Here is a 13,226-nt window from a genome sequence, read left to right on the forward strand (position 1 = left end):
TCTAACCTGTGCAATCATAGGACTTATTTGAGTTTCAGCTATACTGTAGTTAAAGATGCAAACACAAAATGCATTAAAAATTTTTCCAAGCCTATTATCATTTTTTTATCTGCCCAGACTTCACTCATTCTCAATCTATAAGACTCAGATAAAACTGACACCACCCAGGCCTAAGTCATGACTCAAGAGAACAAAAAGAATAGCCCATCCTCTTGGGCAAGAGATTGGTTCCCTCACTGGAGCTATTGAGAAAAAGATTCTCTTTATCTGCTGAAGTTTCTAAACCATGAGGATGTAAGTTCAGAGCTGCTTGTGTGTGTGTGTGTGTGTGTGTGTGTGTGTGTGCGCGCGCACGCGCGCTCAGCCGAGTCTGACTCTTTGCACCTCCATGGACTGTATGGCCTGCCAGGCTCCTCTCTCCAAGGAATTTTCCAAGCAAGAATACTGGAAAGGGTTACCCTTTCCTACTCCAGGTAATCTTCCTGACCTAGGGATCAAACCTGCGTCTCTCTCATCTCTTACTTTGGCAGGCGGATTCTTTACCACTGCACCACCTGGGAAAACCTCAGAGCTGCCTCCTGGGATTGCCTGCCTTAGAATGAAGGTAACTCTGAATAAAACAGAGCAGATCAAAGGAGTAATGTAATTTTTTTTATTGGAATATAGTTGCTTTACATTAGTTTCTACTGTACAGCAAAGTGTACATATATGTATAGATACAACTCCTGTTTTTTGGATTTCCTTTCCATTTAGGTCACCACAAAGCACTGCATAGACTTTCCCATCCTATACAGTAAGTTCTCATTAGTTATCGATAGTGTATACCTGTCGATAGTGTATCAATAGTGTATAAGTGTCAATTCCAATCTCCCAACATTTGAATCTCTGTATCTGAAATAGATCAAATCACAAACTTCTAATTTCACAAATGAAGAAACAAGACAAAGACCAACTCTAAGGGAAACAAAAGATTATGAAGGAAAGAAGAAAAAAATTATAAAATGCTACAGGGATCTGCTGTGAATGACTTTAACATACTCATGATAATGTAAATAATGAATATTGCAATATAATTATATTAGTTGGATGCGAGGATGAGAAGAAAGAGAGATGAACCAGATAATGGTGAAACAATACTAAACCTACCACATAAGGAAGTCAATTGATAATACTTAAAGCTGCCAAATTAAAAAGCAGCAATATAAACACATGATTCTGAAATATGGCAAAAAATACAGAAAGAGTGGAAGATTTAGAAATCCTTCTTGTGTGTACTTGGTAGTCTTTTTTTTTTTTTTTTAAAGTATTTATTTATTTGGTTGCATTGGGTCTTAGTTGCCGCTCCCAGAATCTTCACTGTGTCATGCGGGATCTTTCATTGAGGCACACCGATTCTCTAGTTGTGGTGTGCAGACTCCATAGATGCCGAGTATAGGCTCTAAATCAAGCAGGCTTCAGTAGTTACAGCAAGGAGGGTTATCTGCCCATGGCATGTGGGATCTTACTTCACTGACCAGGGATCAACCCGTGTCTCCTGCATTGCAGGGTGGATTCTTAAACACTGGACCCCCAGGGCAGTCTCAGTAGTCCATTTTAATGGGAGTATTCACATCTTTCAGTTCTGCAAAACGTTCATGATTTCCCTATTTGATTATTTTCTTCCATTCATTTTCTGTTATCTCTATTTCTTAAATTCCTGTTATTCTGATGGTGGACTTCCTAGATGGTCCACAGTCCTCTGATTCCAAAACCTTTCCTTCCTTCTTACCTTCTCATTGTCTTTTTGCTCTGCTTTCAGAAAGATGTCCTCAACTTATCTCTTTATCTTTCGATCCTTTATTTTTTTTTTAATTATACTCTTATAATTTGAATTTTTATGAGCTCTTTTTTGTTCTCCTTATAGATGATAGACAGACAGTCACCCTGTTCTAACTTTATGGCTACTGCACTCTGTCTTGTCGATCTGGGATACAAAAGACAGTGTTTTTATTTCCTTCCCTTGCCTGCGTTCATCTCTTCAATGCTGCTTTTGTCTGATTGTTTCCATCTTTGTCTTTCACACAGAGGCTCCCCTTAGATACTGAATGAATTTTGGTTTTCTAAGAGTGCAGGGACTAGAAGGCTGAGGGCAGGCTCTGAGCACCTCTGGGTGGGTGGTTTGGGTAGCCCATGTCATTGAAGGAACCCTGCTGTCAGGATCTCGAAGCTGGTCAGATTCCCCAAAGATGATTTTTCCATTCCTAGGCCTGGGAGGTAGAGGTTTGGAAGCTAGTGTTCTAGGAACCAAGGGTGAGAAGATAAGATGGTTGTTCTTAGAATTTCATATCTTAACATTCACTTAATTCTACTGTTTTAAGCAAGGTACCAGTACCTTCGATTTTGCTTGGTGTTCTCCTTTTCAAAAATCCTCTGTAGAATAAACTTGCGATCTTCTGTACTGGTTGGGGAGGCACAGGTTGCCCATTCTAGAGAGTAGGGAGGAAGCTCTGTGACAGAGAAGTGTCCAAATGCATCCCATAGACACTCAACTCATTCTCTTGTTTATAGCCTCGCAATTAACACATTTCAAAAGCACCTAATGTCAACAATTTTGAGCCCTGGGGAATTCTGAAATGTAAATTAATTGCTTCCTGACTTTGCCTAAAGTTCCTTTCTAAAGTCTTAATAGGCAGTTACCACTTTCAGTCTGCTTCTCAGTTTCTAGAATTTTCTTGCGTTAACTCCTCTTCTATCCTCTTTGTCATCATGGATTAGTTCTTCTTTTTAAATCACTGTCATTTTGATGATATTATAAAAGGAAGCAAACACAAGTACATATATTTGATCCTTTATCTAGAGGTCTAAACTCAATTTTTCATTATTTTAACTATTACAGCAAGCACCCTAAAGCTATAGGTATTAGGTTTATATAAAATATCCAAAGGTAGATAGCATTTAAGTGGTTTAGATTTAAGCAAATCATGGACACTCTTATTTGGTCTCACAAATTTTTTGGCTTTTACAACAGTTCGTGCATTTCTTAAATTGACTCAGAAAAAGTTCCCCTCTAATTTTCTAGATCCTAAAACTGATTTATTCTGTACATAATTTCCTCTATATTTTGAATTCGATAGGAGATTGTTTCACTAACAGAAGATAATATTTTCAAATCTATTTTCATCAAAATACTTGTATGTATATATATTTACATATACCTCTATATTTCTTATGGCATATAAACAATAAGCAAGCTCTTAAAACTGTATTTTCCCTTCATTCCCCATTCTATTTTTAATGATAAAAACAAAAATAACATTAATTATTTATTTTGACAGTAGCATATTGTAAAGCACAGCTACCAGGTACATCTTAGTATACATTCAACTTCACAGAACTTATGGGATTATCTCTGGTGGATGTTAAGCATCTGGATATCAAATACAGATGAATGTTTTTGTGTTTCTTTCCATGTCTAGCACAGTGAATTGTACCTCAAACTTGCACAATAAATGATCATTGAAGTGCAACTGATATTCAGTATAGTGACCATGAGTCAGGATTACATATGAAAAATCAAAACTTCAGTAGTCTCTAGGTAATTTTTACCAAAAATTTTGTACCAAAAATGATGATGATTATTTTTTTCTTTCTAAAGAACACCAAGAGGAAACAGTTTGGACTATGTAGTGATTAGGTGAGATGACTGAGCAGAATGTCCAACAAGATTGTATAATTAGTCAAATTTTATATTTAAGCTGTTTTTCTAAAATTTAATTGCTTAGTTTAAATGCTTGCCTCTTTGATGCTTTCAGAATCTGTTTATAAAGGACACTGGAGTGCTTGGTGTACATTGCACATTATCTCATGTGTTCCTTGTCCGTACCAGGAAGCAGAACCAGTATTATTTTTTCCTTTCTGAGAGTGAAGAAGCCCAGGGGTCACCTGGCTGGTCAGGACTTCTTTGTAAAATAAGGACCTCATTTAAAGGAAACATTTTCAAAACTGTTTATTTACTCCATGGTATTGTCCAAAAGAGTCCTGTGATTCTGACAAAATTTGGTTCTCTAAAGAAGGATATCAGTCAGTTCACTTGCTCAGTCATGTCCCACTCTGCGACCCCATGGACTCCAAGAAGGATATCAAGAAATACATAAAGTTTTTATCTAATCTGAAGCAAAATTTGTCACTAAGAACTAGATTATAAATCCTTACAAGGTAAAGACTATTCATTTTATCTCTCATATTTCTTCATCACCCTAAACCACTGATGGACATAAAATAGATGTTCAACGCCCTTGTTGGCTGACTAATTAACAGCAGTTTCCGAATGGGCTTATCTTTTCCAATTTTAAATGAACTCTATTGAAATTTACTGCCTGGGCAATGTCAATTTGTTACTTCATTGAGGAAGAGCTATAATTCACATTTCTACTGGTTGGCTAAGTCTTCCAAAGTTGTTTAGCAAAATGAACTTGGAGTTCAATCAGCTCAAAGGTTAGAAAAGTCAGTAAGAGTCTTTGTTTATTATTTCATTTATTATTTTACTTATTCTGCCTATTCTGATGTTCCAGAATTAAATGAACCCCAATTTTGCTTGTATTTAGAGGCCTGCATTTTATTTGGAAAAGAAGATCCTTCCCATTAACAACTTACTACACTTTCAATATATACCAGTATAAAATGTGCATTTGTACTCTCTCCATCAGCAAACAGCAAACTTCTTTGCCAAAAGAACAGCTCAGAATCAGGGATATCTGATTCAGGGCCTCGCTGATCTTCAAATCTAAAATTAATTAATCATGTTCTGGTACTCATTCTACTGTTCATGTAATTTTTAGATGATTGCACCACATTTAAATAATTATACCTCTGTCTGTGAAATAGAAATACCACCTCATGAATAGTTTCAAGGAATAATAAAGAAAATGCATTTTAATACTAAAGTACATCTGTGTGTATATGTGAAATAGAAATACCACCTCATGAATAGTTTCAAGGAATAATAAAGAAAATGCATTTTAATACTAAAGTACATCTGTGTGTATAGACGTAAGGAGTCATGGTTGATTAAAGAAAAAAAAATGATCAGGTATCAAACTTATGTGGCAAATTATTAGATATTATAAAGAAGGTTGAAATTCAGCCTTAGAAAGAAATATGCTCCTTTAATTTTTCCCAAAATTAGGTAAAAAGCTTTCTTTATAAAATTTTAAGCTATTTAGTCTTAACTATTTAATAAAATATGTTTACATCATATTAAGTCAACAGTAAGAATCTTGTCAGCCATCTTTGCTTTGGTAAACAAGGCTTCCAGAATTACTGAACAATCTACTTATACTTATCTTAATCTTTCCAAATACACACAGCTGTTGTGTTTAAGAGTGACAAGTTACCATTATGGCCTAATTACTGGTACCAGCTCTAGACATATGCAAATTATTTATAACAGAATAAAATTGCCTTGGTACAGATAAATTCTACAGCCCTCTCTTTTTAAATCTTTATTTTTTTAGGAGAAATGTATGCTCAGCATCAGAGAAGTAAAAATTACAGTTTCTAACTCTGCTTTGTTTAAATGTGTTTGCAAATATTCCTTCTGTGTGGATTTCTAAACATCCCCTTCATTCCCCTGCAACACACACACATTTGGACAGATTTTGCCATTGCAAAATAAATCTACACAATTATAGTAGCACTAGATGTTTCAAAATACTTAGGGGAACTGATACAGATCATAGTTTTCTTAGAAATTGGTTTGTACAAAGTTTTTATACTTTACTGATCTATCATTTGGTTTGTTGTTGTTCAGTTGCTCAGTCGTGTCTGATTCTTTGTGACCTCATGGACTGCAGCACACCAGGCTTCCCTGTCCATCACCAACTCCCAGAGCTTGCTCAAACTCATGTCCATTGAGTCAGTGATGCCATCCAACCATCTCATCCTCTGTCACCCACTTCTCCTCCTGCCCTCAAACTTTCCAACCATCAAGGTCTTTTCTAATGAGTCAGTTCTTCGCATCAGGTGGCCAAAATATTGGAGCTTCAGCAGCAGTCCTTCCAATGACTATCCAGGGTTGATTTTCTTTAGAATTGACTGGTTTGATCTCCATGCTGTCCAAGGGACTCTTAAGAGTCTTCTCCAGCACCAGAGTTCAAAAGCATCAATTCTTCGGTGCTCAGCCTTTTTTATGGTTCAAATCTCACATGACTACTGGAAAAGCCATAGTTTTGACTATAGGGACCTTTGTCGGCAAGCTGATGTCTCTGGCTGTCTAAGTTTGTCATAGCTTTTATTCCAAGAAGCATCTTCTAATTTCATGGCTGTAGTCATCGTCCACAGTGATTTTGGAGACCAAGAAGAGAAATCTGTCACTGTTTCCATTTTTTCGCCCATCTATTTGCCATGAAGTGATGGGACTATATGCTATTATCTTTGTTTTTTGAATGTTAAGTTTTAAGCCAACTTTTTCACTCTCCTCTTTCACCTTCATCAAGAGGCTCTTTAGTTCCTCTTCACTTTCTGCCATTAGGGTGGTGTCATCTGCATATCTGAGGTTATTGACATTTCTCCCAGCAATCTTGATTCCAGCTTGTGCTTAAACCAGCCCAGCATTTTGCATGATGTACTCTGCATATAAGTTAAATAAGCAGGGTGACAATATGCAGCCTTGACATATTCCCTTCCCAATTTTGAACAACCAGTCCACTGTTGGATCTTACTAAATATGGTAACATCATATAGGATCTTCTTATAATTATCTATTGAGGTTTCTGGATATATGTCATAGGTATTAAAGGTATTGATATTTAATATCCATCATTAAAGCAGACAGAAAAAATAGCACTGAGGAGGAGTCAGCAATGATCAAAAGTATTATCTGCACTACAATTTGAATCAGTAGACTCTGATCCTAGTCTCTGATTCATTAGATTTGATCCAAAGGGTCATATATTTATCTTGACTTTTAACTTATAACCTATAGAGTAGTAAGACTAATTGTGGCTCATTTTATAGGATTGCTATGATTTTCATTTTACTCTCTTATTCGTTATTTTCCAAACTTTGAGTGAAGTATTTTTATATACTCAGGATTCTAAAGCATTGACAAATCAACATGTAATCTATATATTACATTTTTTCATAACACTGAATTTTACTGTAGGTAGACACCATGAGCTATTTAGATTGAAAATATTTGGGGTGATTAACATAGTCTGGATTTGCCAGTGACGATGACTTTCAACTTAGTTTCTGAGTTTTTAAGGATAAAAACTGTGTGATTGTTTTCTCCCTTTTTCTTCTTGAAACGGATTTCCCCCTATACTTAGAGGAAGTGTAAGCTTGGAATTAAATCAATAAGTTTGACTCCTCTTTACAGAATACTTTCAATCCATTGGTTACACTGTCAGCTCTGCCTTCAGAACACGTCCAGAATCCCACCACTTCTCTTCAGCTTCACTGTTAACATTCTGGTCCAGTCTCCCATCTGGGCAATTGTAGTAACCTCCTAACCAATGTGGGCTTCCCTCATAGTCCAATCAGTAAAGAGTCTGCCTGCAATGCAGGAGACCCAGGTTCACTTCCTGGGTCGGGAAGATCCCCTGGAGAAGGAAATGGCAACCCACTGCAGTATTCTTGCCTGGAGAATCCATTGGGTGGAGGAGCCTAGCAGTGCTACAGTCTATGGGGTCACAAGAGTCGGACACGACTGAGCGACTAAGCACACCTAACTGATATACCTACATCAAAGCTTGCCTCCTATAATTTATGTCCAATATTAGAGTGATTTCTTCTAAAATATGACACACTGTCTCCTTTTACTGTTCAAAATCCTCTAATAATTTCCGATTTCATTCTTTCCAAAGTTCATTAGCCTAAAAACTCTACGTGAGCTGGACTTTATACTTTTCTGACCTCATTTCCTATTTTCCTCTCTCATCGCATTGCAGCCCCCTTGGTTTCCTTGATATTCCTCAAACACATCAAGTTCTTTTGCACATGATGTTCTCTTTGCCTTCTGAATACTGTTCCCTGAGATATTTTCATGGTATTCTCCTTCACTTCCTTCAGGTCTTTGCTCAAATGCCTAGCAAGCATTTTCTGACCATCTTCTACAAATAACCATGTATTTCTTTATACACAAATGTCTATAGCGGCTTTACTCACGACATCTCTCAAATGGATACAACCCAAATGTCCCTCAGCAGGCGAGTGCATAAACAAATGGTGGTATATCCATAAAATGGAATACTACTCCGAGGGGAAACGAAAGAACACGTTGCAGACACGTGCAACAACACTGACGGATCCCCACTAAGTTTATGCTAAGTGAAAAACCAGACCCAAATGAATACATGCTGTTTGTAGGAAATTATGCCAAAAGTAAGACTAATCCATCATGTTAGAATGCAGAACAATTGCCTGAGATTGGGCGTAGACATAGGACTGACTGAAAAGTGTGTTAGCAAGACTTTGAGTGGGGAGATGCTTTTATCTTGTAGCTATGGTTTGAGTGCCTATGTGCTCAGTACTGTCCAGCTCTTTGCGACCCCATGGACTGTAGCCCATTAGGCTCCTCTGTCCATGGAATTCTCCAGGCAAGAATACTGGAGTCCATTTCCTCCTCCAGGGGATCTTTCTGACCCAGGGATCAAACCCATGACTCCTGTGTCTCCAGCACTGCAGGCAGATTCTTGATCACTGAATCATCGGGGAAGCCCAGTGATGGCTTACTCAAGTATATATATATTTGTCAAGATTGTACAGTTAGAATGGGTGCATTTTATTGTATGTAAACTCTAACTCAATACAGGATTTATTTTTTAAAGGAGGCTTTATAAGAAAAAGAATTGTATCTATGGCTGAAAACAGTGTTTTTAATTATATAGCTTAGAAGAGAGGAGAATCTTGTGTTACAACTTAAAATGGCTGGTAAAAGCATCTGGTTAGCATGATAAGAAAGGTGAAGAAGTCACCACGAAATCAAAGCTATGATTCCTGTTAAGCTTCTGAGCTAGTACTGAAGCTCTGGTCCTTAAGAACATGAAAAGCAGTGTCCTGGAGATGCAATGTCACGAAGAATAAAATCCAAAAGGTTGGGCAGGTGGTGAAAGGGGGATAGTGCTAATACCAACCTAGCTCCTTTGCTGAGAACTCTTGTTATCTTGTTCTGTATTTATCTAGTGCCTGCCATATTTAGAAAAGATTAAATCAAAACTGTGAAATTAAAACATGATGAGTGACAGTTGTGAGAGACGACAGCTGTGGCATTAGACTTTCATCATGTCAGGCCTGAGATCTGTATTTCAGGTCACTGCTTTCCACTGGCACCAATCCTGAAGGACAAGAATTGTCTTTCTATTGGCTATTTACTAACCCACCTGTTGCTTCCACGTGGTAAAAGATTAACAGGGTTTCAATGGGAAGGGAGCCATTTCAGAGGTCTGGGTTGAATAGGGTCTTCATAGAGCACTTACCCTCAGAAGGTTAAGCAAAATGTTATCTAATGTTATCAGCAATAATAATCAGATGTGATCTATTCCCATTCTAGGTAGAGAAAACCTTTCAAATCATAGCACACGCTTCAAACGTACATCCACAGGGTTGAACAAATATGTATACTTTTTTCAGTTATGTGAAAAATGTATTTTTTAAAATAGATACACCTAGTATATAGTCAAATAAATCTAAAGTAATTACACAATTCAAGGCACAAATGGAATATACCTTATTTTTTCCTCTTCTTGATAAATGCATAATTTCATAGTCATGAAGCCATCCTCTTTTACAAAATAATTAATGATCAGTTAAATATTAATAATTGGATAAACCAACTATGGTACATCCATACAATGGAATATTATTGCAATAAAAAGGAACAAACTAATGATACATGCAAGAAAATGGTAAATCTTAAATACATTATACTAAATGAAAGAGGCCAAGTTCAAAAGGCTACATACTGTTTGATGATATTTATATGGCATTCGGGAAGAGGAAAAACTGTGTGTAGAGAAAACAGATCAGTGATTACCAGAGGCTAGGGGGAAGGTAGGACTTGACTTTATAAATGAGCTTGAAGGGACTTTGAGGAATAATGGAATTGTTCTGTTTTGATTGTGATGGTGGCTGTGTGTCTGTATGCATTCATCAAATCTCACAGAAAAATGCACTAAAAAGGCTAAAAATTACTGCATGTAAATTATACCTTAATATTTAAAAAGAGAAAAAAATTAATATTTTCATAGAACTATTTTCCCCCAAAATGTGTTTTAATATGAAGGAGCTACTAATGGTCATCACAGGGTGTTACAAATCTAAAAATCCTCATTAGATTTTCAGTGTACAAAATGAGTCATCAGGCTGTCCTATTAATAGAAATTGAACTGTGTGAATAGCAATATTTTAGTAAGGATATACGACTTATAAAGAGCTGTGGATACTGTTGTGGGTTGTAGTTGCTTTTTTTTTTTTTTCCCTCCCCCTTTACATCTGTGTTCAGATGTAGTAAGTATAAGAAGTACTATATGTTTGAATTTTGCTCTTTTGTATTTTGTGAAATCGGGACACTTGATTAAAAGGGAACCGGGAACTTTCTACCAGATCACTCACATTTAGTTTTAGAATGCTCTATATATGTTTTAAATTTACCTTTGTTGAATTGTTTAAAGTGAGTAGATTGTGCTTTTTGTGCATATAAATACTAGTTCTCCAGCCTCCATATCCACTATGCAACAACTAATACAAGCATGTGATGGAGAGAGACGGTTGAGAGTAGAAAATAAGGATTCTGAGAAGCTGTGTACCTCATTTAAATTAAATTTTATCAGTAGAACTCAAAAAGACACACACTTAGTGTTGACCAATATGAAGGCTTTAGGCTAATCTTTGCTTGCAAAGAAAAGATCACATTTAATCTGGCATAACAGAGACACTGTTTCTATTTTGTTGATCAGCCCTCTGGTAAACAGCTCTAATTAGAAACTTTGGAGTACTCTTCTTTAATCCCTTTAATACTGCAAGTATCATGAAAACCACAATGAGCCATTGGAGGCAACATAAAGAAGATTATTGGTGTCTAGGAGTATGACAAGAGTGATTCTCTCTTTTGTACCCCTTGGCAATTTGGATGGTTCCGAAGGGAAGAATGACTCAGCTTGAAACACAGGGCAATAATGATAGCTGAAAAAAACCAATTGAAGAAAGCTGAAAAGAACTTCATTACATTTCAAGAGTACATATTTTTTTAAGCTCGTCTTTTATCTTTAGTCACATATTTGCTCTTACCCATACTTCTTTTTTTTTTTTTTAAGAGTTTTACTCTTTATTTTACTTATTTATTTTTGGCTGTGCTGGGATTTTGTTACTGTGTGTGGACTTTGTCTAGTTGCGGTGAGCAGGGGGCTCCTTTTCATTGCTGCGTAAGGGCTTCTTCTGTTGCGGAGCACAGGTTCTAGAGTGTGGGCTCAGGAGTTGTGGTGCGTGGGCTTAGTTGCTCTGTGGCATGTGGAATCTCCCCAGACCAGGGATTAAATGCATATCCCCCTGCTCTGGCAGGTGGATTCCTGTCCACTGTACACCAGGGAAGTCCTCAAGAGTACATATTTTGTTCACTGTGAATGCAAACTACTATTTCAGGTTGTCCTTGTAGGGTGGCTGTAGGCAATATGTGTCCTCCCCATCAATATTTTCCTAGTAGTTCCGTTCCTTTGGCTGGAAGCAATAGAAACCAACTGGGCCTAACTCATGGCCCCATAAAAAATAATTAACAATAAATTATAAGAAGATAGTAGAAAATAATGATCTAAAAAGAATAAGTTAAAAATAAACATTGAACTCTTACATTTTTAAATAAATTAAAATTTGGAAGGATACTGGGTAGCTCTTAGGAAAAAAAGAAGAGTTAAATAATTGGGACTTGAGAAGACTGTAACTGGGGTTACTCTGGAATTCTCAACGGTGAAACGAACAAACAGAAACACCTGGTTGGTGTCTGAAATGACCACTGACATGACTCACCTTCAACCGCTTTCTGCATTTTTGAGACTCACCCAGATTTACATGTGAGGACAAAAAGTAAACAGTCACGTGTTTTAGCCTTGGGAGGAGGGGGGAAGGGAAACCCTGTGGTTGGCAGTCCTGCACAGAAGTGCTGGAGAGAATGAGAACTTGCTCAGGGGAATGGGGGAAAATGCATGCTGAGCAAACAAAATCAGCCGCCCACTACAAACTGTCAAAGGTTTTTAAAAAGACATTACTGTGTTGCAGCTGGCTCTCTGATCCTATTCTTATCCTTTCTTGAGGTTATAAGGATTCCCTTCACTTTCTTGCCCTGGTCCTAAGATGGTTTCAGTTGTAAGTACTTTTTTCCTTTATTTTAGGGCTTAATTTTTATGGTCAAGCTCATCTTTGTGGTAGAATTTTCTCTGACCCTGTACCACCAGTTGATTAAAACATGTGAGATTTTCTACATTTGTCTAATAGTATATTATAACTTAATTGTCATACTTAATAACTACTAAGCTCTTACTATGAACTCAGCATCGTGTAAAAAAGGGTTGCAAAGAAATCTGGTTTTGGAAAGAGTTCATTATCCAGCTAAGAGAATACAAGACAAAAGGGTGAAATAATAGCCAATAGGAGAGAATAGTTTATAATTATTTTATAAAATATGATCAGATTATTTTATAATACTTATGTTTAATGTTATTTTTCACATAATACATTTCTATATATTGAAACCACTCCCTTCTCCAGGGGATCTTCCCAACCTAGGGATCAAACCCATGTCTCTAGCATTAAAGACATATTGAAAATGGGATTTCCATATCTACCTATTATGGATTGAATTGTGCCCCCCAAAGAGATATGATGAAGCTATAACCCCTGGTATCTGTCTATATGATCTTGTTTGGAAAATCCTGTAGATGTAATCAATTTAGCCTGAGTTCATTAGGATGGGTCATCATCCAATAATCACTGATGTCCTTATAAGAAGAAATGTAGTGCTCGCTTCGGCAGCACATATACTAAAAAAGAAGAAATGTAGAGACAAGACCACAGGGACTATACAGTCCATGGAATTCTCCAGGCCATAATATTTGAGTGGGTAGCCTTTCCCTTCTTCAGGGGATCTTCCCAACCCAGGGATCGAACCCAGATCTCCTGTACTGCAGGCAGATTCATTACCAGCTGAGCCACCAGGGAAGCCCAAGAATACCGGAGTGGGTAGCCTATCCCTTCTCCAG

At 37.0% G+C, this 13,226-nt stretch overlaps 1 long non-coding RNA gene across 2 annotated transcripts in view; it reads right to left on the reverse strand.

Annotated features, from left to right (window-relative positions):
* LOC139184228 (uncharacterized) overlaps positions 1 to 13,226 on the reverse strand; it is a 28,935-nt gene that overhangs the window by 11,943 nt on the left and 3,766 nt on the right. The window contains exon 2 of one of the 2 annotated variants that reach the window (XR_011567802.1): positions 2,372 to 2,465. This is a non-coding gene — a long non-coding RNA (uncharacterized lncRNA). Of the gene's footprint in view, positions 1 to 638; positions 2,466 to 13,226 lie in introns of those variants that run through there. The other variant, XR_011567801.1, reaches the window with a different exon arrangement.

Source organism: Bos indicus, chromosome 7, assembly GCF_029378745.1.
Source record: "Bos indicus isolate NIAB-ARS_2022 breed Sahiwal x Tharparkar chromosome 7, NIAB-ARS_B.indTharparkar_mat_pri_1.0, whole genome shotgun sequence".
Taxonomy (NCBI): Eukaryota; Metazoa; Chordata; class Mammalia; order Artiodactyla; family Bovidae; genus Bos; species Bos indicus.